Below are 26,312 nucleotides of genomic sequence, written 5' to 3'. Positions count from 1 at the left end.
GCGCCCCTGAAGCCGCGCCCCCGGTACTGCCCGGCCCCGGCTGCCTCCGGGCCCCCCCTCACAGAGCCCCGGCTCCGCCCCGGCTCCGCCCCGAGCCCGCCCCGGCTCCGCCCAGAGCCCGCCCCGGCTCCGCCCCTGCTCCGCCCCGAGCCCGCCCCGGCTCCGCCCCGAGCCCGCCCCGGCTCCGCCCCGAGCCCGCCCCGGCTCCGCCCAAAGCCCGCCCCGGCTCCGCCCCGGCTCCGCCCCGGCTCCGCCCAAAGCCCGCCCCGGCTCTGTCCCGAGCCCGCCCCGGCTCCGCCCCGAGCCCGCCCCGGCTCCACCCCGGCTCCGCCCCGAGCCCACCCCGCCTCCGCCCCGAGCCCGCCCCGGCGCCCCGCGCTGCCCGGGATGGGGGCGGGACCATCGCCCGCGGCCCCGCCCCGCCCCTCACAGCTGAGCCGAGCCGAGGTTGCTCGCGGCCCTGCGCGGAGCCAGGCGGGGCCGGGAATGGGACCGGCCGTTCTGGTTCGGGTCCTGTCAGTGTCGGCTGCGGCTCCCGAGCGGTGCGGCCTCCCCCGGCGGGCGGGCTATGGGTCTCGGGGCCGGAGGACCAGGGGGGCGTTGCGATCGGGATCGGGACCGGGATCGCTGCGGGCGGCAGGAGCCGCTCCTGCTCCGCCTGCAGCCGGAGCTGCGCTGGAGTCCTGGCGGGGCTCTGGGCACGGGAGGACGGCGGCGGCGATTTCCTCTGATAACCTCTGATATCGACCCCCCACAGCATCATTGATCCCCACCCGAGTGTCACTGACCCCCCCCAATGTCATTGATGCCCCCCCAATATTCCACTGATCTTCCCTCAGCGTCGCTGACCCCCCCAAAATTCCAGTGATCCCCCCCACTTGATCCCGCCCTTTTTCTCCCCTCACCTTTCCCGCCCTTTTTCGTGGGGAACCACCCCTGAGGGGTCCTGTGGAAGGATTCTGGAGGTCCGAGGGGTGAATTTGGGGTTTGGAGGGAGGTTTTGGGGGGTCCCAGGGATGGATTTGGGGGTTTTTGGGGGTCCAAGGGATGGATTTGGGGGTCCCGGGGTGGATCTGGGGTCCTGGGGAGGTTTTGGGGGGTCCCAGGGGTGGATTTGGGGTTCATGGGGAGGGGTTTGGGGGTTTTTTGGGGCCTCAGGGGTGAATTTGGGGTCCGGGGAGAGGTTTTGGGGGTTTTTTGGGGACCCAGGGGTGAATTTGGGGTCTGGGGAGGGATTTTTGGGGGTCCCTCACCTGCAGGGCGTCGCAGGGGTGGCAGGGGGAGGGGGCAGCGGGGGGGGCCCAGCGCCCACCCCCCCTTGGGCTTCAGGAGGGCGTCGATGAGACCGAAACAGCTCGGGGGGGGGGTCAAAAACCGGGGGGGGTCACGGGCTGGAACCCCCCAGTGCCCCCCAAACCACCCCCAGGGCCCCCCCCGACCTCCAGGAGCCCGCAAAACCCTCCTCAGGTTCCTTTGATGCCTCAAATGGGCCGCCCAAACCTCCCGAAGATCCCCCAAAAACACCCAAAGCAGCCCCCAGGACTCCCCCCAGGCCCCCCAAAACCCCCCAAACCCCTCCAGGACAACTCGGGACCCCCAGGATCCCCCCAAAATCCGCCCCCCCCCTCCCCCTGAGGCCTCATTTGACCCGCTCCACGTTGCAGACAGGCACCAGCTGATCAAGCCACAAGCACCAGCACCTGCGGGACTGGGATGGACTGGGAGCACTGGGAGGGTGATCAGAGAGAACTGGGATGGACGGGGAGTGGACTGGGATGAACTGGCAGGTGTGTGGGGGTCGATGGTGGGCACAAGGTGCCTTACTGGTCTATACTGGGATGGGTCTATTGGCCCCAGGGGAGGGGGTGTGGCCACACTGGTCCAGACTGGGAGGGGTGTCACCATGGCGCCAGAGGCGGAGTCGAGGATCCGGGCGAGGCAGGGACACCTAGGGGACAGCCAGGGCACCCCAGAGACACCTAAGGGACAGCCAGGGCACCCCCAGGGACACCTAAGGGACAGCCATGGCACCCCCAGTGACACCTAGGGGTCAGCCAGGGCATCCCCAGGGACACCTATGGGACAGCCAGGGGACCCCAGAGACACCTAAGGGACAGCCAGGGCACCCCCAGGGACACCTAAGGGACAGCCATGGCACCCCCAGTGACACCTAGGGGTCAGCCAGGGCATCCCCAGGGACACCTATGGGACAGCCAGGGGACCCCCAGAAACACCCAGGGCACCCCCACGGACACCTAGGGGACAGCCAGGGCACCCCCAGATACAGCCAGGGCCCCCCAGAGGACAGCCAGGGCATCCCAGTGACACCAGAGCACCCCCAGGGACACCTATGGGACAGCCAGGGGACCCCAGAGACACCTAAGGGACAGCCAGGGCACCCCCAGGGACACCTAAGGGACAGCCATGGCACCCCCAGTGACACCTAGGGGTCAGCCAGGGCATCCCCAGGGACACCTATGGGACAGCCAGGGGACCCCCAGGGACACGTAGGGGACAGCCAGGGCAGCCCCAAAGACACTTAGGGGACAGCAAGGGCACCCCAGGGACAGCCAGGGCACCCCGAGGAACACCTAGGGGACAGTCAGGGCAGCCCTGGGACACCTAGGGGACAGCCAGGGCCCCCCAAGGGACAGCCAGGGCACCCCCAGGGAGACCTAAGGGACAGCCAGGGCACCCCAGGGTCAGCCAGGGCCCCCACAGGGACACCTAGGGGACAGCCAGGGCCCCCGATGGGACACCCAGGGAACCCCCAGGGACACCGAGGGGACAGCCACGGCCCCCCCAGGGACAGCCAGGGCACCCCCAGGGACACCTAGGGGACAGCCAGGGCCCCGACAGGGACACCCAGGGCACCCCCAGGGACACCTAGGGGACAGCCAGGGTACCCCCAGGGACACCTAAAGGACAGCCAGAGCACCCCCAGGGACAGCCAGGGCCCCCCAAGGGACAGACAAGGCACCCCCAGAGACACGTAGGGTACAGCCAGGGCACCCCCAGGGACAGACAAGGCACCCCCAGAGACACGTAGGGTACAGCCAGGGCACCCCCAGGGACAGACAAGGCACCCCTACGGACACCTAAGGGACAGCCAGGGCACCCCCAGGGACACCTAGGGTATAGCCAGGGCCCCCCAGGGACAGCCAGGGCCCCCCAAGGGACAGCCAGGGCACCCCCAGGGAGACCTAAGGGACAGCCAGGGCACCCCAGTGACTCCAGAGCACCCCCAGTGACACCTATGGAACAGCCAGGGTACCCCAGGGACAGCCAGAGCCCCCACAGGGACACCCAGGGAACCCCCAGGGACAACTAGGGGACAGCCTCGGCCCCCTCAGGGACAGCCAGGGCACCCCCAGGGACACCTAGGGGACAGCCAGAGTACCCCCAGGGACACCTAGGGGACAGCCAGGGCACCCTAGGGATACCTAGGGGACAGCAAGGCACCCCAGGGACAGTCAGGGCCCCCACAGGGACACCCAGGGAACCCCCAGGGTCACCTAGGGGACAGCCACGGCCCCCCCAGGGACAGACAAGGCACCCCCAAGGACAGACAAGGCACACCCAGGGACACCTAGGGGACAGCCAGGGTGTCCCTGGGACAGCCAGGGCCCCCCAAGGGAAAGGCAGGGCACCCCCAGGGAGACCTAAGGGACAGCCAGGGCATCCCCAGGGACACCAGAGCACCCCCAGGGACACTTAGGGGACAGCCAGGGCCCTCCCAGGGACACCAGGGTACCCCCAGGGCCCTCCCAGGGACAGACAAGGCACCCCTAGGGACACCTATGGGACAGCCAGGGACCCCCAGGGACAGCCAGGGCACCCCAGGGACGCCTTGGGGACAGCAAGGCACCCCAAGGACACCTAGGGGACAGCCAGGGACCCCCAGGGACACCTAGGGGACAGCCAGGGACCCCCAGGGACAGCCAGGGCCCCTCCAGAGGTTGAAGGGGCCCCCCCGCTCCAAACCCAGCACGGCCGCCTGCGTTGCGGCCCCCCAAAAACCCATGGCCTCCCCCCGAGCTGATATCGACCCCCCCACAGCATCATTGATCCCCACCCGAGTGTCACTGACCCCCCCAATGTCATTGATGCCCCCCCAATATTCCATTGATCCTTCCTCAGCGTCGCTGACCCCCCCCAAAATTCCATTGATCCCCTCCACTTGATCCCGCCCTTTTTCTCCCCTCACGTTTCCCGCCCTTTTTCTCCCCTCACGTTTCCCGCCCTTTTTCTCCCCTCACGTTTCCCGCCCTTTTTCGTGGGGAACGACCCCTGAGGGGTCCTGTGGAAGGATTCTGGAGGTCCGAGGGGTGAATTTGGGGTTTGGAGGGAGGTTTTGGGGGGTCCCAGGGATGGATTTGGGGGTTTTTGGGGGTCCAAGGGATGGATTCGAGGGTCCCGGGGTAGATCTGGGGTCCTAGGGAGGTTTTGGGGGGTCCCAGGGATGGATTTGGGGTTCATGGGGAGGGGTTTGGGGGTTTTATGGCGCCTCAGGGGTGAATTTGGGGTCCGGGGAGAGGTTTTGGGGGTTTTTTGGGGTCCCAGGGGTGAATTTGGGGACCGGGGAGGGGTTTTTGGGGGTCCCTCACCTGCAGGGCGTCGCGGGGGTGGCAGGGGGAGGGGGCAGCGGGGGGGGCCCAGCGCCCACCCCCCCTTGGGCTTCAGGAGGGCGTCGATGAGACCGAAACAGCTCGGGGGGGGGGGGGGGGTCAAAAACGGGGGGGGTCACGGGCTGGAACCCCCCAGTGCCCCCCAAACCACCCCCAGGGCCCCCCCCGACCTCCAGGAGCCCCCAAAACCCTCCTCAGGTTCCTTTGATGCCTCAAATGGGCCGCCCAAACCTCCCGAAGCCCCCCCAAAAACACCCACAGCAGCCCCTTGAGACTCCCCGCAGACCCCCCAAAACCCCCCAAACCCCTCCAGGACAACTCGGGACCCCCAGGACCCCCCAAATCCGCTCCCCCGTCCCCCTGAGGCCTCGTTTGACCCGCTCCATGTTGCGGACAGGCACCAGCTGATCAAGCCACAAGCACCAGCACCTGCGGGACTGGGATGGACTGGGAGCACTGGGAGGGTGATCAGAGGGAACTGGGATGGACGGGGAGTGGACTGGGACGAACTGGCAGGCGTGTGGGGGTCCGTGGTGGGCACACGGTGCCTAACTGGTCTGTACTGGGATGGGTCTAATGGCCCCAGGGGAGGGGGTGTGGCCACACTGGTCCAGACTGGGAGGGGTGTCACCATGGCGCCGGAGGCGGAGTCGAGGATACGAGCGAGGCAGGGACACCTAGGGGACAGCCAGGGCACTCCCAGGGACACCTAGGGGACAGGCAGGGCAACCTTGGGACAGCCAGGGCTCCCCCAGGGACAACTAGGGGACAGCCAGGGACCCCCAGGGACACCTAGGGGACAGCCAGGGCACTCCCAGGGACACCTAGGGGACAGGCAGGGCACCCTAGGGACAGCCAGGGCTCCCCCAGGGACAACTAGAGGACAGCCAGGGAACCCCCAGGGACACCTAGGGGACAGCCAGGGCACCCCCAGGGACACCTCGGGGACAGGCAGGGCACCCCAGGGACACCAGGGCACACCCAGGGACACCTAGGGGACAGCCAAGGCAACCCCAGGGACACCTAGGGGACAGGCAGGGCACCCCCAGGGACACATAAGGGACAGCCAGGGCACCTCAAGGAGAGCCAGGGCACCCCCAGGGACATCTAAGGGACAGCTAGGGCACCCCAGGGACAGCCAGGGCCCCCCCAGGGATAGCCAGGGCATCCCCGGGGACACCTAGGGGACAGCAAGGGCACCCCAGGGACACCCAGGGCACCCCCAGGGACACCAAGAGGACAGCCAGGGCACGTCCAGGGACACCTATGGGAGAGCCAGGGCACCCCCAGGGACACCAAGGGGACAGCCAGGGCACCTCCAGGGACACCTAGGGGACAGGCAGGTCACCTCCAGGGACACCAAGGGGACAGCCACGGCACCCCAGGGACGCCTAGGGGACAGCCAGGGCACCCCAAGGGACAGCCAGGGCACCCCCAGGGAGACCTAAGGGACAGCCAGGGCATCCCCAGGGACACCAGAGCACCCCCAGGGACACTTAGGGGACAGCCAGGGCCCCCCCAGGGCCCCCTCAGGGACAGACAAGGCACCCCTAGGGACACCTCTGGGACAGCCAGGGACCCCCAGGGACAGCCAGGGCACCCCCAGGGACACCTAGGGGACAGCCAGGGCACCCCAGGGACGCCTTGGGGACAGCAAGGTACCCCAAGGACACCTAGGGGACAGCCAGGGACCCCCAGGGACACCTAGGGGACAGCCAGGGCACCCCAGGGAAAGCCAGGGCACCCCAGGGACACCTAGGGGACAGCCAGGGCACCCCCAGGGGTTGAAGGGGCCCCCCCGCTCCAAACCCAGCACGGCCGCCTGCGTTGCGGCCCCCCAAAAACCCATGGCCGCCCCCCGAGCTGATATCGACCCCCCCCACAGCATCATTGATCCCCACCCGAGTGTCACTGACCCCCCCCAATGTCATTGATGCCCCCCCAGTATTCCATTGATCCTTCCTCAGCGTCGCTGACCCCCCCCAAAATTCCATTGATCCCCTCCACTTGATCCCGCCCTTTTTCTCCCCTCACGTTTCCTGCCCTTTTTCTCCCCTCACGTTTCCCGCCCTTTTTCTCCCCTCACGTTTCCCGCCCTTTTTCGTGGGGAACGACCCCTGAGGGGTTCTGTGGAGGGATTCTGGAGGTCCGAGGGGTGAATTTGGGGTTTGGAGGGAGGTTTTGGGGGGTCCCAGGGATGGATTTGGGGGTTTTTGGGGGTCCAAGGGATGGATTTGGGGGTCCCGGGGTGGATCTGGGGTCCTGGGGAGGTTTTGGGGGGTCCCAGGGGTGGATTTGGGGTTCATGGGGAGGGGTTTTTGGGGGTCCCTCACCTGCAGGGCGTCGCGGGGGTGGCAGGGGAGGGGGCAGCAGGGGGGGCCCAGCGCCCACCCCCCCTTGGGCTTCAGGAGGGCGTCGATGAGACCGAAACAGCTCGGGGGGGGGGGGTCAAAAACGGGGGGGGGGTCACGGGCTGGAACCCCCCAGTGCCCCCCAAACCACCCCCAGGGCCCCCCCCGACCTCCAGGAGCCCGCAAAACCCTCCTCAGGTTCCTTTGATGCCGCAAATGGGCCGCCCAAACCTCCCGAAGCCCCCCCAAAAACACCCACAGCAGCCCCTTGAGACTCCCCGCAGACCCCCCAAACCCCTCCAGGACAACTCGGGACCCCCAGGACCCCCCAAAATCCGCCCCCCCCCTCCCCCTGAGGCCTCATTTGACCCGCTCCACGTTGCGGACAGGCACCAGATGATCAAGCCACAAGCACCAGCACCTGCGGGACTGGGATGGACTGGGAGCACTGGGAGGGTGATCAGAGAGAACTGGGATGGACGGGGAGTGGACTGGGACGAACTGGCAGGCGTGTGGGGGTCCGTGGTGGGCACACGGTGCCTTACTGGTCTATACTGGGATGGGTCTATTGGCCCCAGGGGAGGGGGTGTGGCCACACTGGTCCAGACTGGGAGGGGTGTCACCATGGCGCCGGAGGCGGAGTCGAGGATACGAGCGAGGCAGGGACACCTAGGGGACAGCCAGGGCACCCCCAGGGACACCTAAGGGACAGCCAGGGCACCCCCAGGGACGCCTAAGGAACAGCCAGGGCACCCCCAGGGACACCTATAGGAAAGCCTGGGCACCCCAGGGACAGCCAGGGAACCCCAGGGACACCTAGGGGACAGCCAGGGCCCCCTCAGGGACAGCCAGGGCCCCCCAAGGGACAGCAAGGGCACCTCCAGGGACACCAAAGGGACAGCCAGGGCACCCCAGGGACAACTACGGGAAAGCCAGGGCACCCCTACGGACACCTAAAGGAAAGCCTGGGTACCCCAGGGACAGCCAGGGCACCCCCAGGCACACCTAGGGGACAGCCAGGACACCCCAAGGGACACCCAGGGGACAGGCAGGGCACCCCCAGGGACACCTAGGGGACAGCAAGGCACCCCAGGGACACCCTGGGCACCCCCAGGGACACATAAGGGACAGCCAGGGCACCCCAAGGAGAGCCAGGTCACCCCCAGGGACATCTAAGGGACAGCTAGGGCACCCCCAGGGACACCTAGGGGACAGCCAGAGCACCCCAGGGACACCCAGGGCACCCCCAGGGACACCAAGGGGACAGCCAGGGCACCTCCAGGGACACCTATGGGACAGCAAGGGCACCCCCAGGGACACCAAGGGGACAGCCAGGGCACCTCCAGGGACACCTAGGGGACAGTCAGGGCACCCCCAGGGAGACCTAAAAGACAGCCAGGGCAGCCCTGGGACACCTAGGGGACAGCCAGGGCACCCCCAGGGACACCTAGGGGACAGCCAGGGCATCCCAGGGACAGTCAGGTCCCCCCAAGGGACACCTAGTGGACAGCCCGTGGACCCCAAGGGACACCTAGGGGACAGCCAGGGCACTCCAGGGACACCTAGGGGACAGCCAGGGCAACCCCAGGGACACCTAGGGGAATGCCAGGGCACCCAGAGCTCCAAGTGCTCTCCAAGGCAGGCTCAAAACCCTTACCAACGATTGGCTTTAATAAAGCAACTCACACAAAGTCACCAGCACCACACGGTTGGTCTGTAACGGCTGCAACAAAATATGCCCTCCTGGAAGCAGTTCAGCACTTACTGATCACTTCTTTGTTTTGGCACTTCCCAGCCAGGGCCTGCGGGGCCTCCTGCAGATGCAGGTCTTCGCTGACAAGGCTCCACTTGTGCAGCAGCAGCAGGATTAGGGGCAGGAGCAGGAGCAGCTCCCTGAAATTTTAGAAAATATTAGAAAAATACAGGCAAAAATCTCACCTCTGTCCTCCCCTAAGAACATCCCTAGGACATCATCCCAGTTTTTCCCAGCTAGGAGCTGCAAGGAATTCAGGCAGGGGAATTGACATCAGGGAACAGCTTTGTAAAGTCAAAGGCAGAAAGAGAAGATCCACCAGCAAGGGCAGGAAAGGGGAAAGGTTTCTGAAAACATTTCTGCAGTCTAATTAATAATTATTTCTGCTTCCCCAGCGAGAAGAACCCAAACTCACAGCCATTCAGGCCTGACAGTCCCCTGCAGCCAGAGCTCAGCACACATCCACAGAAGCAAGTCCAGCATCTGAAAGAAAAAAAAAAAAAAAAAAAAACAACAAAAAAACACAATCAAACCAGTAGGAAAAGGTGATTTCTTTGGCTTCAAAGTTATTTCAAGTTCTTAAAGCCCAACACAGCTGATAGGAGAAACAGAGTCAGGGCTCCTGGCAGACAGAGGGTGTTTTCCCCCCCAGGGGACTGCAGAGGAATTGTCTGGGACTTGGACTGTCCCTCGGGGTGACACCAGTTGCTGTGACTTCTATCATTCCATATGTTTGACTCCCAAAACTTCCCAGCCCAGGGGCTTGAGCTGACAGGGCAGCACAAAGATTGTTCTCTGTGTGGTGCCCAGATTTGGGGTTCACTGTCACCTTTGCTAGTTTAGATGAATTATACCCACGGCCCCGAATTCCCTGCTCAGTTCCCGCTGCAATAACCTCACAGTGCCTCACGGAGCACGGATATTCCCACGCAGAGCTGCTGCTTGAATGCCAGACGTGTCAGGAACCAGCAGAGCTTCCAAGGAAGCTCAGCAGGATGGGGACAGGATAGGTTTCTATTCCATAGATTTGGTTAATTATAACCCTCACCCCCTGGGGGTCACCTGTCAGATTTCCCTGGAATTCAGCCACCCCCTGAGCTCGGGCTCCAGGTGATGTTTCAGAGCAGGAGAAGGCACTGGCCGGCCTGTGCTGAGGCAGCCCCTGTGCCCTCGGGAGGACACAGCTCCCTGCAGGAGCTCAGCTCCTTTCCGAGCCCCAGCAGTGGCCTCTGCAAGTGCCTTTCCCTCAGGCAAGGGACGCCCATCCCTGCCTTCAGCACACCTCCAGTGGGACCCACCTGCAAAAGCTTTCCATCACTGCTGCACTCCGGCTGGCTCCCTGGAAAAGTCCAGACTTCATCCAAACGAAACTCCATCCCACTCAAACCTTTGATTTTGAGGCATCTCCGAGGGCCGTTGCTCTGGATTTAATTTCTGTGAGGGAGGAGCGCCTTGGCTTTAATGCTGCCGACGGGTGATGTCCTCAGGCTGAAAGGGAGGGGATTTGGGGTGGCCAGGACATCCCTGGCAACTGTGTGGGAGCTCCGGGAGGTGGGAATTGCTGTCTGAGCCCCTCTGCAGACAGCCCGAGCCGCCGTTCCCGGGCAATGCCAGCTGTTCCCTGGGGAGCTCTTGGGCTGTGGGTGCCTCTGTCCGGGCTGCAGCATCTCCCCGTGCCCGGCGGGAGCAGCCCCTGGCCGAGGAGCCGCGGCAGCCCCGGGGCCGTGTCCGTGCCAGCCCCGAGCCCGGCCCCGGGCCCTGCGTTTGGCCGCCGCTGCCACGGGCGGGGCCCCGCAGGCACAGCTCCTCCCTGCACATCATCCCAGGGCTGCTGGCCCCGCTGGGGCTGCCGGCCTCCTTCCTCCCTGCGCCTCCGGGCACCCGGGACACCTGCAGGAAACCCCGAGGGACACTGCAGGCGGCACGGGGGGGCACCGAGGCCTCCGGCCAGAAAAGCAGCCCCGGCCTCAGCAGCTGCCATCAGTTTGGCCCGGCAACACTCACCTGCAGGAAACGCCCCTGTGCGGGTGGGACCGGCCCTGCCTCTCTGCAGAGCTTTGGCCGTGGAAGAAGGGAAGCCTCAGGACTTGTCCTGCTCCTTTCCGCCCGGAAAGAGACTTTGTGTGAGTACTTTTACGGCAGCTGCTGGGTAAATCCTGGAAAGGACAGGAAATCAGCGTCACTGGAAGAGCTTTGTGCTGTCGTGAGCTGCCAGCCACTTCTGCCCTCGAGCCATTCCAGGGGCTGGTGTGTGAAGCAGCTTTGGCAGAGAAGGCGGCACTGCACTTACCTTAGTGGGGCCAAGCGTTGCCATCCTATGGAGGTCCATCCCCATAATGCAGAGATTGGTTCAGCTGCTTGGAGCAGAGTCCGGGTAATGCCAAGGTGCTGAGTTCGATTCTCAAACGGTCCGTCCGCTTGAGAGTCAGATTTTAGGATCCCTCTCAGCCTCAGTATATCCTGTGACCTGGAAATAAGAGGAAAATTCTCGGCTGAGTTTTAATAAAACAGCTTTTGCCATTGCAGGGTGTGAGCTGCACTCGGCGATTTTCGGCCGCGACGAGCCCCACGAGCCTTCCGCCCTTCCTTGCCGCCATCTTGGTTGCGTCTGAGGCCACTTCCGGTCCCGCCGGCATCTTTTTTGCGGCTCGACATAGGCCCCGGCAGGTGTTTACACAGACGCCTGACTAAATCCACGAATTTAAAAGCAAACGCGGCGCGGCTGAGCACACGGTCGGTGTTCCCACACCTGGAGACGCCGCGGAAAATTGCGCCCGGGCGTCGCCGTAGTCGGGGTTTTTGTGCAGGCATCTGGGTAAACGCCTACAGGGTCCTTATTTTTCCCGCCCTTTTGGCCGCCCTTTTTGGAAGGTCGGGCGCCTCGCGCCTGGGCGCCATTTTGTGAGGGGCGTCGCGTAACTTCCGCTTTTCATTGCCGCCATCTTTGTTGTGGCTGAGGCCACTTCCGTCCCGGTCGCCATGTTCTTTGCGGCTCGGCATAGGCCCCCGGCAGGTGTTTACACAGACGCCTGACTAAATCCACGAATTCGAACGCAATCGCGGCGCGACTCAGCACACGGCCCGTGTCGGCACACCTGGAAACGCCGCGGAAAATTGCGTCCCGGCGGCGCCGTAGTCGGGGTTTCGTGCAGGCGTCTGGCTAAACGCCTATACGGTCCTTATTTTTTCCCGCCCTTTTGGCCGCCCATTTTGGAAGGGCAGCCGCCTCCCGCCTCGGCGCCATTTTGTGAGGGGCGTCGCGTGACTTCCGCTTCTGCTTGCCGCCATCTTTGTTGCGGCTGAGGCCACTTCCGTCCCGGCCGCCATGTTCTTTGCGGCTCGGCATAGGCCCCCGGCAGGTGTTTACACAGACGCCTGACTAAATCCACGAATCCGAACGCGGACGCGGCGCGACTGAGCACACGGCCGGTGTCCGCACACCTGGAAACGCCGCGGAAAATTGCGCGCGGGCGGCGCCGTAGTCGGGGTTTTTGTGCAGGCATCTGACTAAACGCCTATAGGGTCCTTATTTTTCCCCGCCCTTTTGGCCGCCTTTTTTAGAAGGTCAGGCGCCTCGCTTCTTGCCGCCATCTTGGTAGTGGAACCCACTAAAATGCCCCCTCGGCTCCTCCCACAAGCGCCTGACTCAATGGACTGCCGCCCGCGGCGCCGCTGCGCCCCCATCCCGTGTCCGCACACCCGCAAACGCCGCGGAAAATCGCGCCCGGACGGCTCCGGGGTCCGGGTGGCGCGCGCAGGCAGCCGGCTGCCACGCGCCCGGGCTCCTTGCCTTTTTCCCTCCCTTTCGGCCCCGAGCTGCGGGCGGGCGGGCGGCAGCGCCGCCCCCGAGCTCACAATGCGGGGCTGCCACGCGCGTCGGGGACGGGCGGGGGGGACAGCTGCACTACCGCTCTTTGCCCACAGGGTGGCAGCATTGCCGCACGGCTCCGGCGGGACGGGCACGGGGGACAGCTGCACTGCCGCTGTTTGCCCACGCGGTGGCAGCATTGCCGCACAGATCAGGCGGGACGGGCACGGGGGACAGCTGCAGTACCGCTCTTTGCCCACAGGGTGGCAGCATTGCCGCACAGATCAGGCGGGACGGGCGGGACGGGACAGCTGCACTACCGCTCTTTGCCCACAGGGTGGCAGCATTGCCGCACAGATCAGGCGGGACGGGCGGGGGGGGGACAGCTGCACTACCGCTCTTTGCCCACAGGGTGGCAGCATTGCCGCACGGCTCCCCATAAATCCTCCCAAAAAATCCCCCCAAAAATCCTCCAAAAAATCCCCCAAATATCCTCCTAAAAATCCCCAAAAACTTCCCCAAAATCCCCCCCAAAATTCCCCAAAATTTCCTCCCAAAAATCCACCACAAAATCCACGAAATCCCCACAAAAATCTCCTCAAAAATCCTCCCAAATATTCCTGCAAAATTCCCCAAATATCCACAAAAAATCCTCTCAAAAATCCCCAAAAATCGCCCCAAAAATCCCCGAAAATATCCTCCCAAAAATCCCCCCCAAAATCCCCCAAAAATCCCCCCCAAAATTCTCCAAACATGCTGCAAAATATCATCCAAAAATTAAAAAAAAAATCCTCCCCCAAATTCCCCCTAAATCCCCCAAGAATCCCCCCAAAATCCTCCCTAAAAATCCACAGAAAGATCCTCGAAAAACACCCCCCGGGAATCCCCAAAAATATCCCCAAATTCGCCCCAAAAATCCAATCAAAATCCCCCAAAAATCCTCCCCAAAAAATTCCTAAAAATCCCCCTAAAAATCTCCCCTAAAATTCCCCAAAATTCCCCCCCAAAACACCTCCAAAAATCCCCCCCAAAAATCCTCCAAAAAATCCCGCCAGGTTCCCCCAAAAATCCTCCCAAAAACCTCCCAAAATTACACCAAAAATGCCCCCAAAAATCCCCCCAAAATCCTGCCAAAACTCCCCCAAAAATCCCCGACAAATCCCCCTAAAATCCATAAAAATCCCCCCAAAAATCCCCAAAAAAATCCTCCCAAAATTCCTGCAAAATTCCCCAAATATCCACAAAAAATCATCCCAAAAATTGCCCCTAAAATCATCAAAAAATCTCGCAAAATTCCCCAAAAATCCTCCCAAAAATCCCGCAAAACCCCCCCAACATCTCCCCAAAAAAGCCTCCAAAAATCCACAAATATACCTCCACACTCCCACAAACTCCCCCCAAAAATCCCCAAAGAAATTCCCCTATAATCCAGAAAAATGCCCCCAAATCCTGTCGTTTTCTTCAATCCGTGTTTATTTGGTCACATTTGAAATGATGGTTCAAACCAGACGAATTCCTTCCCCTAACACATCACAAACACAGTTCATTAGAATTCAAGGAGCCTGGTTTCCTAAGGGGTCCAATTCCCATCTCCATTCCAATCCCATTGGCGTATTTTCTCTTTCTCCCTGTCTGCTGTATGTCTGCTGGGGGGGCCGGGGGGTCGTGGGGGCTTTATTTGGTGGGGTTTTTTCGTTCGCTTCCCCTAAGCCCACCCCAAAATTCAACAAAAGCAGCTCTGCCCTCGGCAAGGCAGGAAAGAACCAGCCCCCTGTGTCCAAGGAACAGCAATCAGGCCGGCATTCAGCTTTTAATGGCATTCATGGAACTGAAAACGCAGCGCATTGAACTTGACAAAGAGATGAATCCCGGCAATTAAACAAACACTTGGCAAGTTTTCCTGGGAATTCCCAAAACTCTGCGGACACGGTGCTGAACAATTCCTCATTTACTAACGTGAATTGGGTCCCTTTCCTTGGAAATGTGCCCCACCACGTCCAAAACTTCCAGTTCGGATGGAAAATTGGCACTGGCTAGAAACGTTCCCTTCCTAAAATCAGAGAGAGGAAAACCATCAAATAAAAGGAAGGAATAACACCTACATCCCAGCTTGCCTGAGAGACAAGCTCAGCAATTTCTAACGTGGAAAACTTTCCCGCCAGCCAGGAAACCGGTGGGGTTCGTGGAACGACGATTTCAAATCTGCTGCCTCTGCTCTGATTTTCAAGGGAAGGGAGAATTAAAAAGGTCAAGCCACTCCTATCCCATAGGAATGGACCGAATAATCCCTCTATTTTGTGGGAGTAACAATGCAAAGAAACTCCAATCTTACTTGGATTTGACACCGGAAACCCTCAGCAGAGTTGGCAAGTTTCAGTGGAACAAAAGAGCCACAATTCCTGCAATAACCAAAATTCACCTTGGCAAAAAGAGGAGGAGGAGGAGGAGGAGGAGGAGGAGGAGGAGGACGAGGAGGAGGAGACCAGGAACACACTCCGGCTGACAGCAAGGATTTCTTGGAAAAGGCAGGAAATCAAATGGACAGTCTGTGTCCAGTTCTGGCCAGGTAATTACCCAGGAGTCAGAGAGAAAAGTGGGAACCTTGGACTGGGATGAGGCCTTCCAGGGGCTTCACTTCCTACTGGCTCTCTCCTCTTTTTGCCAACTCCCTGCAAGAGGAAAAACAACAGGAGTCAAGTTCAAACACGGACAGGATGTGCTGGCTTCAGGCAGACTGCAGTGCACCTCGCAGAAATCACTGAAAGGCATGAAAGGAACCAAGGGAAATTAAAGAAGAGCTGCCACCTCCAAGGGCTTCCCAAGGCAGGCTCAGAACCCTTACCAACGATTGGCTTTAATACAACAACTCACACAGAGTCACCAACACCACACGGACACAGCACCGTTCTTTTGGAGTGGAGTTCTAGAGAAATGCGGAAGAATGGAAAAGCCTTCCTAAACCCGGAAACTCCTTGAAGAGATAGACGGGGCACAGCTGCTGACAGAGCCTTGGGATTCAGGGGGAAAACCCCAAGTTTTCAGTCTTTAGCATCTTCCACTCTGCCATCGTTGACAGCAAACACGGCTTCAGCCTCAGGGAGACGCGGAGAACTCCGAGATTTTGCAGATCCTGCTCTCACCTCTCGCCCCATATTTTTCCTTTCTTCCAAAACGATGACAACAAGAAAAGTCAACTATTGCAGTTTTGCTTGCTTGATGTGTTTTTTGGTTTTACTTACACGTGACTTTCAGATCCCCATCCACACTCAGAATCATTCAAACCTTTGAGCACAGAGCCTCCAGGCACCGCTTATTTCTTCTGAGATTTGATTCAAGAAGACCATTTTTCAGAACCTGACATGAGATTGGCAACTAAGTTCCATTTTACAGCTCTTCCCCTTTTTAAACTGTGTTTCCTCAAAGCTTCCCAATTGTGCTAAGCTTAGAATTCACCCCAAGGAAGACCTGAAAAATGCCTTGCCATTTCCTTTCCTCCTCCCCCAAGCCCCATCAGGCTGGCAGAAGGCATTAGTACTGTTTCCAGAGCAGTTGGCCTCACTTGGACTGTTGGTCTGTAACGGCTGCAACAAAATACGCCCTCCTGGAAGCAGTTCAGCACTTACTGATCACTCCTTTGTTTTGGCACTTCCCAGCCAGGGCCTGCGGGGCCTCCTGCAGATGCAGGTCTTCGCTGACAAGGCTCCACTTGTGCAGCAGCAGCAGGAGCAGGAGCAGCAGGAGCAGCAGCAGGAGCAGCAGGAGCAGCAGGAGCAGCAGCAGGATCAGCAGGATCAGCAGGAGCAGCAGGAGCAGCAGGAGCAGCAGGAGCAGCAGGAGCAGCAGCAGGAGCAGCAGGAGCAGCAGCAGGAGCAGGAGCAGCAGCAGGAGCAGCAGCAGGATCAGCAGGAGCAGCAGGAGCAGCAGGAGCAGCAGGAGCAGCAGCTCCCTGCTGGAGAGGACGCTGTCGTTCACCTCATCCCCCTAAAAGCCTCAGCAGCAACAGCACGGTGTTCCTGCACAGAGCTGAGGGGGCCGAAGAACTCGGTCAGCCTGGCCAGATCTACGTTAGTCCTGCCAAGAGGAAACACAAGTGCCACGTGTTTTCCTGCGTGCTAATTAATGAGTACAGTTTCTAAGCCTTACTGTGGCAAGGGCCAGAAATGAAGGACCTAGGACTTGACAGCAGCTGTGCATCACACTTTACTTTCTTTCCCCATGTCTTCAAACACCTAAATCCTCCTGTCAGAGAAATCTCGTCCAAATTCACTACTCGACATGCAAACTGAAGGCGAAAAAAGCCATTCATCAACCAGAGACAAAGAAATCCTCCTGGCCTTAATAAAGGTCAAACTGGACAGAGGATGAAATGCAAACTGACCAAAACAAAAAACAAAACAAAGACTTACCCAATATGTTTGATGAAGGGGGCCAAAACATACAGAAACTCATTTACAAGCTGAATAGGGAGGAGGGATTGATTCTTGTTTTGTCTCTTCTCCTGGGATTGATTCTTGTTTTGTCTCTTTTCTTAGCCACAGAGTACGGAGTAAGGAAGTCATCTGACTGATCCCCTTGCTTTTCAGAAACCTGAGAAACAAAACAAAACAAAACGAAATTAACAAGCCCAACGAAACCAACCAACCAACAAGAAAACAAAACAGAGAACCACTTTGGGAAGGCAGATCCTCGCCGGCAGCTGGTCCATCACCTACACAGGGGACCCTATTCCAGGGCACTTTTGGGGCACCTGCCTGAGCCTGTCAGGGCGCTCTGCGCAGAAGAGATTTCTGCCGGATGCAAACGTACCTGAGGGAGAGGCAAGGGGGGAGGAATGTTCTAGACAACTCAAAGCCATTGCTGTGCCACTTCCCGTGCGGCAGGTCCCGTGACAGGACGGGATCTGAGGCTGTTTGAAACTCAAAAGGTAGAGACACCGATTCCAGGTGCCAGTTGGCTTTCTCAGTTTTTCCAGCAAGTGTTTTCCAAACCACGAAGCCCCCCCAGCATCATCCCCCTCCTACCACAACCTGAAAGCATCTCGATTCTGTTTTCGAAACCCCAAGGGACACCTCAGAGTTCAGCGAGTTCTGCCCGTCCGGCCCTCGGTGCCCCCGGCTCCCGGCCTGTCGCCCTTGTTTTCATACTCACTCACACAGTTATTCTACCGTGGGCAGCAAAATTGTTCCCGTTTCTCCTGTACTTCTCTGCTCACCTTTGCTCTCAGCTGTGCAGGACCCACGGGAGGAGGCCGTGATCCCGGATCAGCTCACAGGCAGCTTTGCTGGCACGGGCAGCGCTTTGGAATATCTCCAGAATACCGCTCTGAAACAGAAAATAGGACCTGTTCTTCTACGGTCAAGATCGAACGATCGAACTCAGAATTAGCAATCGGACCGGCATCTGATCAGCTTCAAGGTGACACGAACACCAGCTGCTCTCAGCGACTCCAGGGAAGGAAAGACGCTCTCCGTTCAAAGCTACTCTCACGAGGAGTCTTCAGGCAGCGAGAGGATTTTGTCCTTTTGTCCAAGGCTTCGATACCCGAACCGCTCAGGGCGGACGCTGCCGAAGCCGAGAGCTCCCGGCACGTGAGCTTCCCTCCCGCTGAAGCGCAGTTCAGGTAACAAACGTGCTGCCTGTGGATGGAGACCCCCGAAAGAGAAAAGGCCCTGACAGCAGGCACAAAGGCACGGTGCCCACGTGAGGCTCCGTGATGGCAGCAACCTGTTCCAGTTTCAGGGGACAAGGCTGCGACCGGTTTGGACACAAGCAATTATCTCCCCCTCCACACGGACACAAAATCAACAAGGAACAGGTTTTCAAGAAGGCAAAGGCAGAGTCAGCTGCTCCTTTTTGCTTTGGCCTTGAGATCTCAAAGCCATGCAGACTTCTGTACTTTGGGGTTTTTTGGTGCTTTCTTTCCAAATTCTTACCTGGGAGCGAGCCCTCATCACACAAGAGACTGTTGAAAAGGAGAGAATGACCTGGAAAATCCTCTGGCAGTCATAAAGCCCACAGCAACGTTTGCCACGAAGCCCTTCCCCAGGACATCTGAGGATCCACTCGCAGGCTCTGCTTTGTACTGGAAGCCACAGAAATACCATCATCAGACATTTAGACGTTGCCAAAGAATACCTGCTCCTAAGAGCACAAAACTCTGGTTCCCTGGGAGTGCCAGCTCAGGCCTGACCACAGCTTCTTCTGGACCTGTCCATTTCCATTCCTATCGAATTTCATCCCTAACATCCATCAGGAACAGTCAGCCTGCAGCCCAAACATGCAGTGCAAATGGAATCGTAGAGGTTGCCGTTCCCAAGACACTTCAGTGCGACTCTAACATTACTAATCGAAACTCAGAGATGAATGTCAGCTCGCTGGGGCAGAACATTCTGTTTGTCGTGCTCGCAGAGCAATACGCAGCGCAAGTCGTTGCGCCTTAGTACTAAAAACCAACGCAGTCCCCACAGACATGGCAGTTCTAACCCCAAGAGGAAACAAAAGAAAGATGCCTCTAATTAACCACCCACGGGAGAATGAGAGTTCATTGTATTTTTATGGCTTTTTTCTATACATTTCTCAAGAATTCCTGGATCGAGAAAGCGGGACTCTTACCTCTAAATCAATACTGAAGAAAAGCTGGAAAAAACTGGTACTTTCCTCAGGTCCGAGTACTGATGTGACGGAAGGAATCTGTCTCCCTTGAGGTACATGTGCTCCTCTGTGAAGAGAAAAAGGTGGGGCATCGTGGAGGAGGACAACCTTCCCAATCCACAAGCACGGACAATAATGAATGGAAGCTGTACTGTGCAGTGTTCCAAGCTGGGAGAACAGCGCAGGAACTGCAGAAGGCCTTTGCTCTGAGGCTCAGCGTGTTGCTGGCCACCCCTCCCCTTCTCTTCCCCAGAATGAAAAGCTCAGTCAAGAGTGTCTGAGCACAAAGCAGGTGGGGAGATCACCATTCCCCAGGGCTCTGCTTTTCACCCCAGCAGTGACACACGCAGGAAGTTCCAGTACCTGGCTTCAGGATCTGCTGTGCCACACGAGCAGGGTCAGGGAGAAGGTGAACCTGAGGTGTGGCCGCCTGATTCCATTCTGCACCGCATCCCAGAGACACAGCAACTGCAAGAGCCCAGGGAGAAAAGCCTGAACTACAGCCCAGATGAACACAACAGGAGCATGGATACATGAACCAGCTTCTGGGACATTTCATAGGCCAGGCAGGTCAAATATCAGTTCTCTCAGGATTTCCGTTCCTACAAGCAAAATTCCCAAGAATTTCTAAAACACATTTCCCACTTTCTCTGTCCATGGATTGTAACAGGTGGCAACACAAAGCAGTAGAGGAGAAACAAGGGAGAGAGGATGGAAATCTTCTTTTAGCTGTCTCACCACGTGCATGCAGGTGGATGAGCGAGGCAACACCTCTCCCAGACACGTCCATGAGCTACAAGCTCTCACCTGCCAAACTGGCAACCGAGCTGAGCCTTACCTGGCTCATCTCTCGAAAGCAAGCCCCTTCCAGATGGGGTCATAAGGAAGCCAGCCGCTCTCATGTTGGAATCATGGCTGCTTAGGGCAGCTACTGTAAGACCCAGGGCGAGGAAACGGCCTCCCGTGATCCCAGGGCAAATCAGGCCAAATATTGGGAAGTCTGATGGTGGGAGGGCTGTCCAGCCCTGGCACAGCTGCCCAGGGCAGTGGTGGAGGCCCCGTCTCTGGAGGGATCAAAAGCTGTGCGGACGTGGCACCTGGGGACATGGGACAGGGTGGCACCGGGGGAATGGTTGGCACTGCCATCTCAGAGGGCTCCTCCGACCTGAAGGTTGCCTGGCAAGCCCAGGATGCCAGGAGCCAGCAGCCATTTCTCTTGGATTTCCTGCCTACAGGCATTTTAAGCCTGCTTGGCTTCACAGGTGGTTTTATGCCAAGGGCATTGCCATCATTTCTGATCTTAATTCAAGGTTTGGAAAGCTGATTTTTATGAGAACTGGTCCATTTCTTTTGATAAGCCTTAACTTGAGAGTTTCTCTGCGCACCAAAATCAGGGGGTGAACCCAACGTGGCCCCAAAGGGCTGTGAGATCCCAGCTATCCAAGGCCCAATTCTCTTGGGATTGGTTTCTTGAACCTTTTCAGGGTTCATTTAGCGAACTTAAGGGTTTGGTATAATTTCATGATGAAAACAACCAGAAACCTGTGAAAAAGAAACTGAACGAAAGCCGGCTAAAAGCATCCCCTGCTGATGACTCATTAAAACAACTCGTTCAAAAGGAGGCAGGATTGATTCAATCCTCACCAACCCACCTGGCTAAGGTCAGAGTTCTCTGCCCACCGAGGACACAGCATGCAGCAGGGACCTTTCTCCCGCTCTCCAGCACAGGCTGCCTCCCTCCACGGGCAGGGAACTGCAGCCACTCAGGGAACACCGACTTAGTCCTGGGCTGGCAACAGGAGAGGCACAAGGAATATTGTGAAGTCATTCCGATCTCAGCACTGTCCACGCCTGGGAGAAAGTGCTTCCCACACCATTCTTGGAATTGTCTTGTCTGTCCCTTCCAGCTTCGGAAGGTTTTCTGTGGGAGCTGGGATTCTCGGTGCGCTTCAGGAGCCGCAGGTGCCTAAAGCATTCCCCGGGGAACGTGCAGCTTCCCTTGTGCCTTTCAGTTCTTTATCCCAAACAGTCTCCCCAGTGCTCTACAACCTAGAAAGAAAAAAGCCAAAAGAAGGAAAACCAATTCATTCTGACACGACGGAGGCTTGCTTATACCAACACACTTCCAGGCAAAAAACCATTTCTGCCACTCTAACAAATCGACTTGATCTACTGCCTCAACTCGACGGTAAACTATTTAAACGTTGCTTTGAAGGTAAACTATTTAAACATTGTTTCAAGAATTCCAGGCTTGGAAATCTCAGCCAGTGCTCAGCTTGGCTACTTCAAGGACATCCCCACCCAGGGCACCCAGCGCTCCGGGTCCCAAACACCACATTCGCCACAAAGCCCATGAAAACCTTGCACGCACAGACGGCACAAGGTTGCTGCGCGTCCTCTCCGGCGGCGGCAGCGGCTCCCGGGGACGTGACCAGCAGAGCCCGCTCCCAGCTGGCTCAGCCCAGACTCGGTGCAGCCCTCAGCCAGAGCTGCGGGGAGCTGACACCGTCCCCGGGAAGCCCTGCCCGGACAACCGGGGCGTCCTCCCCGCCGCCCCCGCCGAAAGCCCCGCGCTTACCTCCGCCGCGCTGAGCTTGGAGTCAGAGAGCAGCCGCCTCCTGCTGCCGGCTGCGGGACGGGCACGGCTCGGGCCGGCTCGGCCGACTTCTTCTGCCCTAAGGCTTTTGTATTTCCCTCCATTTCCCCGGGCCGGAGGGCCGCGGGGGTGGCGTGTGGGCGCGGCGGAGAGCGGCGGGAACGTGCGGAGCGAGACGGGCGGCCGGCACGGCGGGCGCGGCGGGACCTCGGCAGAGAGAGGCGCCGCCGCCGCTGCCTGCCGGCGCGGGCCCGGCTCCCGCCCGCCCGCCCGCGGCGCCGCCGAGCCCACAGCCCGTGGCCGCGCACCCGGACACGCCGCGGAAAATCGCGGCCGGGCGGCGCCGTGGTCAGGGCAGGGCGAAGGCAGCCGGGCAGGCGCCCCCGCCCACCCCGTCCTTGCCGTTTTACCGCTCTTTTTGCCGCCGTCTTTGGAAGGTCAAGCGCGTCGCGCCGAGCCGCCAGCTTGGGAGGGGACGGACGCGACTTCCGCCCTTCCTCGCCGCCATGTTGGTTGAGGGTGAAGCCACTTCCTGTCGGTCCGCCATCTTTCGTGTTGGCACTGGTCAGGCCCCCCGCGCCGGCTGCTCACCCAGTCACCTGAGTGAATAAAAAACCCGAACCCGCCCGCGGCGCCGCTGCGCCCCCATCCCGCGTCCGCACACCCGCAAACGCCGCGGAAAATCGCGCCCGGACGGCTCCGGGGTCCGGGTGGCGCGCGCAGGCAGCCGGCTGCCACGCGCCCGGGCTCCTTGCCTTTTTCCCTCCCTTTCGGCCCCGAGCTGCGGGCGGGCGGGCGGCAGCGCCGCCCCCGAGCTCACAGTGCGGGGCTGCCACGCGCGTCGGGGACGGGCGGGGGGGACAGCTGCACTACCGCTCTTTGCCCACAGGGTGGCAGCATTGCCTCACAGATCATGAGGGACGGGCACGGGGGACAGCTGCAGTACCGCTCTCTGCCCACAGGGTGGCAGCACTGCCGCGCGGCGGCGCGGAGCGGAGCCATAAACGAACGTGCCCAGGAATGCCCTGGCGAACAGCCTCCGGAATAAATGGCCCAAAAGACCCCCGAGCACACCTGCGAGAGCCCTGCCAGCAACCAGACCGAAACAAAAAAGCCTTTCGTTCAGGCTCTATTCCAAAAATCCCCCCGAATCCCCCCAAATTTACACAAATATCCCCCAAAATTCCCCCTAAAATCCCCCCAAACTCCCCCAAATACCAACAATTCCCCCCCAAATCCCCCCGATTCCCCCCCAAAAATCCTCCCAAAAATCCCCCAAAATCCCCCCAACATTGCCCCAAAATCCACCCAAAATTCCCCAGAAATGCCCCAAAATCCCCCCCAAAATTCCTGCAAATTTCCCCAAATATCCTCCAAACATCCTCCTAAAAATCCCCCCAAAAATGCCACCAAAACTTCCCCAAATACGCCTTCCAAAATCCACAAAAAATCCCGCAAAAATCTCCCAAAATCCCCCCCCCCAAACTCCCCTAAGTTCCTCCCCGAAATCCCCTAAAAATCCACAAAAAATCCCAAAAAAATCCCCGAAAAACTCCTCACAAAAATCCCAAAAAAATCCTCACAAAAATCCCGCCAAAAATCCAATCAAACCCCCACAAAATCCCCCCAAAATCCTGAAAAAATATATCCGAAAATCGCCCCCAAAATCCAGTCAAAATCCCCCCCAAAATCCCGACAAATATCCCCACAAAAAACCCCAAACACTCCCCAAAAATATCCCCAAAAATCGCCCAAAAAATCCCATCAAAATCCCCTTAAAACTCCACGGAAAAATCCCCGAAAAAATCGCCCCCTAATCACCCCAAATTTCCCCTGAAAATCCCCCCCCAAATGCCCCCATAATCGCCCTAATAATTACATAAAAATACACCCCAAATATCCTCCAAAACCCCCAAAAAGTCCCCGCAAAAATGCGCCCAAAAATCTCCCAAAATTATTAAAAAATCCACAAAAAATCTCGCAAAATCCCCCCAAAAATCCTCCAAAAAATTCCCCAAAATTCCCCCCAAAACAGCCCTCAAAATCCCCCAAAAAATCCTCTCAAAAATCCCTCAAAATTTCCTCCCAAAAATCCACCCCAAAATCCAGGAAATCCCCATAAAGGTCCTCCCAAAAATACCCAAAAATCGCCCCAAAAATTCTCCCAAAAATTCCCCCAAAATCAAAAAAAAATCCCTCCAAAAATCCACGAAAATATCCTCCCAAAAATCCCCTCAAAAATCCCCAAAAAATCCCCCCCAAATTCCCCAAACATGCCGCAAAATATCCTCCAAAAATCAAAAAAAATCCCCTCCAAAATTCCCCCTGAATCCCCCCAAAATCCCCCCAAAATCCTCCCCAAAAATCCACGGGAAAATCCCCGAAAAACACCCCCCCGGAACCGCCAAAAACATCCTCAAATTCGCCCCAAAAATCCAATCAAAATCCTCCAAAAATCCTCCAAAAAAAATTCCTAAAAATCCCCCTAAAAATCTCCCCCCAAATTCCCCAAAATTCCCCCAAAACACCTCTAAAAATCCTCCCAAAAATCCCCGAAAAAATCCCCCCCCAAAATCCCACCAAAAATCCATTCAAATTCCCCCCAAAAATCCCCCCAAATATGCCCCCAAAATCCCCCCCAAAATCATCAAAAAATCCACAAAAAATCTCGCAAAATACCCCCAAATGTCGTCCAAAAACTCCCCCAAAATCCCCAAAAATATCCCCAAAAATCGCCCCAAAAAACCCACCAAAAATCCTTTCAAATTCCCCAAAAAAATCCCCCCAAGTATGTCCCCAAAATCCCGCCAAATCCCCCCAAAAATTCCTGCAAAATTCCCCACATATCCTCCAAAAAATCCCCCCAAAATAATAAAAAAATCCACAAAAAATCTCGCAAAATCCCCCCAAAAAATCGTCCCAAAAATTCCCCAAAATCCCCAAAAATATCCCCAAAAATCGCCCCAAAAATCCCTCTGAAAATTCATCCAAATATACCCCCCAAATCCCCCCCAAAATTCCCCCAAAAAATCCACCCCAAAATCCACGAAATCCCCACAAAAAATCCGCCCAAAAATCCTCCCAAAAAATCCCTAAAAATCTCCCTAAAAATCTCCCCCAAAATTCCCCAAAATTCCCCAAAAACACCTCTAAAAATCCTCCCAAAAATCCCCGAAAAAATCCCCCCCCAAATTTTCACCAAAAATCCCCCCAAATTCCCCCAACCCCCCCTAATTATGGCCCCAAAATCCCCCCAAAAATCCCCCCAAATCCCCCCAAATATTCCTGAAAAATTCCCCAAATATCCTCCAAAAAATCCCCCCAAAATCATCAAAAAATCCACAAAAAATCTCGCAAAATCTCCCCCAAATATCCCCCAAAAAATCCCCCCAAAATATCCCCCAAAATATCCCCCTAAATCGCCCCAAAAATCCCTCTAAAAATTGATCCAAAAATACCCCCAAAATCCCCCCCCAAATTCCCCCCAAAAATCCCATCAAAAAACCCGCAAAATCCAACCAAAAATCCCCCAAAACATCCCCAAAAATCGCCCCAAAAATCCAATCCAAATCCCCCCAAAATCCTCCTAAAAAATCCCCAAAATCCCCCCCAAAAATCCCCCCAAAAATCCTCCCAAAAATCCACAAAATCCCCGCAAAAATCCAATCAAAAACCCCCCAAAAATCCTCCCAAAATCCCCCCAAAATCAGCAAAAAAACCACAAAAAATCCCGCAAAATCCCCCAAAAATCCTCCAAACATTTCCCCAAAATTCCCCATAAATCCCAAAAGAATCCCCCCCAAAATTCCCCCCCCAAACACCTCCAAAAATCCCCCCTAAAACTCCCCAAAATCTCCCCAAATCCCCCAAATATTCCACAAAAATGCCCCCAAAAAACCCGCAAAAATCCCTCCCAAAAATACCCGAAAAACTCCCCCGAAAGTCCATGAAATTCCCCCCAACAATCCCGCCAAAATGCCCCCCAAAATTTATTCAAACATCTCCCAAAATCCCCCAAAAATTCCTGCAAAATCCCCCACATATCCTCCAAAAATCCTCCCAAAAATCCCCAAAAAATCTCCCCAAAAACACCTCTAAAATTCCCCGAAAATTCCCCAAAATCTCCCCAAATCCCCCCAATATTCCACAAAAATCCCCCCCAAAATCCCGCAAAACCCCATCAAAAATCTCCCCGAAAAATCCATCCAAAATTCCACAATGGTACCTCCACAACCCCACAACATCTCCACAAAAATCCCCCCAAATCCCCCCAACCCCCCCGAAAAATCCCCCTAAAATCCATAAAGATCTCCCCAAAATGCCACCAAAATGCCCCCAAAATTCCCTAAAAATCCCCCAAAATCCCCCCAAGTCCTCCCCAAAATTCCCCATAAATCCCCCAAAATCCTCCAAAAAATCCCCCAAATCTCCTCCAAAAATCCTCCCAAAAATATCCCCGAAAATCGCCCCAAAAATCCTCCCAAATATTCTTCAAAATCCCCCCCCAAATTCCCCAAAATTTCCT

At 57.7% G+C, this 26,312-nt stretch overlaps 2 long non-coding RNA genes across 2 annotated transcripts; both read right to left on the bottom strand.

Moving 5' to 3' along the window:
- Window positions 1–8,693: 8,693 nt before the first annotated feature.
- LOC136305042 (uncharacterized) lies at window positions 8,694–10,163 on the bottom strand. Its single transcript, XR_010724987.1, has 3 exons — window positions 10,031–10,163; window positions 9,148–9,215; window positions 8,694–8,872 (listed from the first exon to the last, which is right to left on the bottom strand). It is a non-coding gene; the product is annotated as an uncharacterized lncRNA (long non-coding RNA).
- A 2,813-nt stretch (window positions 10,164–12,976) lies between these two features.
- LOC136305041 (uncharacterized) lies at window positions 12,977–22,251 on the bottom strand. The gene is made up of 10 exons (XR_010724986.1): window positions 21,770–22,251; window positions 20,844–21,240; window positions 19,555–19,659; window positions 19,153–19,258; window positions 18,474–18,622; window positions 17,967–18,176; window positions 17,753–17,862; window positions 16,947–17,127; window positions 15,115–15,209; window positions 12,977–14,590 (listed from the first exon to the last, which is right to left on the bottom strand). It is a non-coding gene; the product is annotated as an uncharacterized lncRNA (long non-coding RNA).
- Between the last annotated feature and the right edge of the window lie 4,061 nt (window positions 22,252–26,312).

The sequence above is a fragment of the Chamaea fasciata genome, unplaced genomic scaffold (genome assembly GCF_029207755.1).
Source record: "Chamaea fasciata isolate MVZ Bird 193981 ecotype frontalis unplaced genomic scaffold, bChaFas1.0.hap1 SCAF_250, whole genome shotgun sequence".
In the NCBI taxonomy this organism is placed as follows: Eukaryota; Metazoa; Chordata; class Aves; order Passeriformes; family Sylviidae; genus Chamaea; species Chamaea fasciata.
Note: the sequence above shows the minus strand (reverse complement) of the source record. Positions and strands in the feature narration are given on the sequence as shown.